The 5,035-nt window shown below is 43.7% G+C and overlaps 1 pseudogene across 1 annotated transcript; it reads right to left on the bottom strand.

The window, feature by feature from the left end:
• Positions 1-641: 641 nt before the first annotated feature.
• On the bottom strand, positions 642-4,633 carry LOC308282813 (dual specificity protein phosphatase 3-like; annotated as a pseudogene). Its single transcript has 3 exons — positions 4,509-4,633; positions 2,636-2,868; positions 642-845 (listed from the first exon to the last, which is right to left on the bottom strand). The product of its transcript is annotated as a dual specificity protein phosphatase 3-like (transcript).
• Between the last annotated feature and the right edge of the window lie 402 nt (positions 4,634-5,035).

The raw sequence follows: 5,035 nt of genomic DNA, 5'->3' as shown, positions 1-5,035 counted from the left end.
GCACACAAATCTTGTAGTTGAAACGGCTAGTCAAGATATCTCTCCCGAGTTTTGACAAATAAGCAGGTGGCTGGTGCAGCAAAATAGAGGAGGAGAAAAGATTTATCCATCGCCAAAACCTGCGTATTTAAGACCTCCAAAAAACCCCGCTGGCAGCATGCTTTGTAAACAACTGTGCCTCAAACGTGTCGTTATAACCACACAAGTAGCGTCACATCGCGATAGTTCTCCGTTGTGTTGTACAGCACTTTTGATGGATTTTACTAAAACAAAGTTCTATCCACCGGAGCATGGATCATCATCACAGGCGAACACAGAGACGCCGTACTTCCTCCCTCCCTCTCTCTTCTCCCTCCCTCTCTCTCTCTCTCTCTCCCTCTCTCCTCTCCTCTCCTTGTCAGATTTCACCACAGGGGTGTCGGGGAAGAAGTCTTGTAGAGTGAAGGGTCGACTTGTGTAGTGTAAATGCTCATACGATCCGATGAAAATGTAATGAAATCGGTTTGTAAGTCTTTTAGTCTGTGGAGGACTTTATTTTCCCCTGGCTTCCACTACCCCTGTTAAAATGTCAGAAGAGGTGAAAGGAAGTGACCATGCAATAAAGCAGACTTCTCTCATTCATTTTCCCGCCAATCTCCTTTTTAGGGCAACTTTCCCTCGGCTGACAAGCTCTGGTTAAGGCTGCAGAGCTGGCGCAGGAAGCATCATTTGGTCCGATCTCTCTCTTGTGCCGCACGTGGCCCACCCGCGCTGTGCACGTCCATGTGGCGCTTTAGGCATCAGGTAGGCGATGACCAGAGATGGAGATCGACTGTAGCCCTCCCTGCAGTGGACATACACCCTACCTGGGGTACACACTATATACAGCATAACATTTATACACACACCCCAACACACAGGCATGCCAGAAGACAGGAATGCAGATACAGTTATAGTTATAAAGAGCTGCATGCAATTCTTCCCTGAAGATGTTAGATATATCGTGCTATAAGTATCAACTAGCCTTCTCCAAAGAATGTGTGGAGGCAATAAGGTGAGGAATTTTGGTTTTAGGAGCACCAGTGGAATGATGTTTTTGGAGCGGTGTGCAAAGCACGGAGCTCCCAGTAAGTGGCTTTCGTTTTTTGTCCAGTCTAGTGCGAAAAATGGTGTCGTTCAGTTCGAACAGGATCTGCGCATGCGCGACTTTACCGCACACAGCACACGCACACGCACACACACACACACACACACACACACACACACACACACACACACACACACACACACACAGTGAGTGCAGCCTCTGTGCCGGCAAGCGCATCTCTCACTCTCCCAAGCCTGCATTCCTCACCCTGCATATTGTTAATATTGTTTAGTGAACTCCCAAAATGTTCACTGGATCGTAGGCTACTGTAGATGTTGTTGGAGCGGTGAAACTGCCTCCCTATAAACAGCTATGTCCGTGGCAATGTGGCCACACACTAGAACATATAGAATGTAAAAATATAGATCTAGAACACAGAATCATTCTAAAATATAGAACTAGAACACATATAATTTATAGATCTAGAAAACATAGAATTTATAGATCTAGAACACATAACATTCATAGATCTAGAACACATAGAATCAAAAACATAGATCTGGAACTGCTCAAATTCACCCGCTCCAGTTCGAACCAAGGTTTGATTTTTGAAGCGGTGGAAACCGCTTCCAATGAATGGCTTTGTGTGTATCACGCCCATATATGGTCATTTCAGGTCCAGAATGAACAGGTTTTTTCAAAAAACAGAATGTCCGTTACCTCCAATGAATGGCTTCTGTGTATCACGCCCATATATGGTCATTTCAGTCCAGAATGAACAGGTTATTTCAAAAACAGAATGTCCGTTTAATTACCATATATGGTGATCTCAGTCCAGAATGAACAGGGTTTTTCAAAAACACAATGTCCGTTACCTTATGTCCATATATGGTCACTCCAGGCCAGAATGAACAGGTTTTTCCTGTCCCGTACGTGTAAAATATCAGTCCAGAATGAATAGGCTTTTTCAAATATGCAATAGGTCTCACTTATTGCATAGGTCTCACCTATTGCATTGGATTGGTGAAGCTTCACATGACAATTCAACCCTATAGGTAATAGCATGTTTATACTAAATAATTATTAACTTTGCTATAGTCAGCATGGAGAGGAACATGTACAATTTGATCGTCTCATCAAATGACTTGGGTTTCATGTGCTATTGGAGGTTTTATCTGTCCACCGCTTCACTTCGAACCGAGGTTCGTCTTGTTTATAGTATTAAAGGAGAATTCCGGCCTAGCCGTTTTATTACGTTAATCTGATGTTGTGATATTACCAGAACGATCAGTACCTTTTTTATTTTTATTCTTATTTATTTATCTTGAGTTCTCTGCATCTCGGACCGCGAGTAGGTGGGATTTTACGCAATTACTTTTTCTTGTTTAAATCTGTCCTTCATAATGGTGGAGACGACTCATATACTGGCCATAACACCATATATGGGCATAGGACACGGAGGGGAGAGATGAGCAATACTGGTCATGAATAAAGTTCGAACCATGATGTCTGTGTGTCATTTCAGATTCAACCACTTAAGTTAGTTATTGTTACGACAGCTTCCCTTACCTTTGCCATGTTTGTGCGCCAGGGCCTTTTCGATGAAGTCCGCCCCCTCCTCAAAGTAGACGCTGAGGTCGAAGTGGTCGGTGTCACTGGCTGGGATGCCATGGTACACGATCCCTGTGTCGGCATAGAACTCTGCATTGGTGTTGACGTGCATGTAGGAATTCCCCTCTGCCGCATTCAGGATATGGGTGATGCGCAGACGCTTCAGACGCATTATATTCATCGCCACAAACCTGCCAAAGTGAGGTAGGTGAAAAGTGGTTATGTGTGTGAGAGGACTAACACACTACCTTAAAGAACAACTTAACCGATTTTCCGCCAAAAATCAGTAGATCAAGATCAATAATCTAGAGTGGCCAAAATACCCTCTGTCTGATGTATATTTCTCTGTGAAGTGTTGTCTTTTATCAAGTGAAATTCAGTTTCAAGTCTTACTTATACTGTACAATTAAATATAAAGATTTTAGAAAGAAAAAACTGAGTGGTTGCTCTCTTTACTTTGTTATACTGTAGAGAACCGTGCACATTATTATTAACGCACCATATGCATGTACAATACATGCCTGCTGTACAGTAGATCGGGATTTCTATATCTACCTACCTAACTCTCTCTCTCTCCATCTGTCCATCCTACAGAGAGTGTTTCTGACATGTCCATTATTTATGACACAGAGGGAACACAGAGTATAGTTCTATAGGCTACATGACTCGCTCAGTTTGAGTGCTAGTCCCTTTAATAGCACCCGTTTGCAGACTGTGCTGCACATCTATAGTTTAATGGTGATGATGGATGTGGGACTAGAGGCGCCTGGACTTGGTGATGGTTCTCTGCATCAGTAGCAGCCAGACTGAGGGTACCTCTTTCCCCACCTCTTTTCTCTCCCTTGTGACTGATGGGGGATGCTGGCTCTCTCTCGTGTCACCCTTCATCCACTCAGCTTGTCCTTCTCAAGCGTGGACATTCTGACTTCGGAGCCAAATTATTTCTGCCCATTCTGCTTCTTGTAGGACGTCCATAGTCTGGAGAATTGCACATGCTCCCGAAGATAAACATGCAACCCAGTCCCTAACTCAAATAATAGGCACGATGATAGCTGCATTGTGCAAGTGCACCAAAGCATGTCTGCGGGCTGTCCTTCTCTTCTTCATACAAGTTATTTTACTTCACCAGAGCTGTAGGCTTTAACATCTTCTGTTTTCTCTCCATCTCTGCTCCATTTCGCCTTTAGTAAATGCATTTGCTCGTCTCCCAGTCCAACCCATGTAGGGCCTACTTACTGTAGGAGGCTATGAGCTCTTAGACTTAGATCATATTTTGTTTGTTTTCACGTTTATTATATTGCTGAACTGAAAACTAAAATAGATAGGCCTTATCTTTCTGCAGGATTAAGTCAAGAATTGATTAATATAGACCTATATATCAGACACTTTATTGATTAACACAAATAAGCCGGTTTTTGCAATTTGGTTAAACCCTAGACATGGCAGTCTATTGATCTTTCTTTTTCCTCGCTGCAGCCTGAATAGAACCCAGTCAGAACACTCAGAACATGACGTCAACTGTGATGACCACAACGTGCTGTTGGATGGACGTGTGGGTGGGGGACAACAATGTCGAATAACATTGTGTTCTGTAGAATTAAACGTATTGTATTGTAAACAGGCTATAGACTACTATTACAGTGTGTGTCAGAAATCAGAAGTCAGAACTGAACAGATCAGAAACAAGCCGCGCCTGCGGACAAGCCTCGGGCGGTCTCGTGGCGTTATTATTTATGGAACACTTGTGGACAACAACTGGCGTAGCCTATTATCCTGTTACACAGTACTGTACACTTTACAATTAACAGTTAGTTTCAAAACAACAACTCACGCGTTGCCCACGTAGATCCTGGGAAATACTTCATGGCAGTGTTTGGTCGGCCAGCTGTAAAAACCGCTCTCGTCCGTCAACAAATCATTGAGCTGCTGCATAGTCACGTTGAATAACTCGGACATATCGACCCCGGGCTGGCCTAGCTGGCTGGCAGTGGCACCTTTATCTGGACCTGTTGTTGGGTTGTAGGCAGCGATATATATTCAACTCTATATTTACAATATGTGTAAAAAATTAAAAATAAAACTCTATAAAACCCATGGGAGGGAGGGGTCGCCTGAGGGGGCAAAAACGGGTGTCTGTTTACAGAAGAACCAGACGCTCCACGGAAAGACTTGTAGGGACGACGCGCTGTCGCGACCATGCATGCAGTCACGCCCTCTGTGTAGCAGCCTCAGCAGACCAATGTTTGTCTCTGTAGGTCATTTATTATTTATTTGTTTTCATTTTTACACCACATGTCCTCCACATGTGTAGGCTACGCTGTTATGTCCGCGTACGGTGCTTGTCAGTCCTATACTTCT

This window comes from Nannobrachium achirus, assembly GCF_963921795.1.
Source record: "Nannobrachium achirus genome assembly, chromosome: 4".
NCBI lineage: Eukaryota > Metazoa > Chordata > Actinopteri > Myctophiformes > Myctophidae > Nannobrachium > Nannobrachium achirus.
Note: the sequence above shows the minus strand (reverse complement) of the source record. Positions and strands in the feature narration are given on the sequence as shown.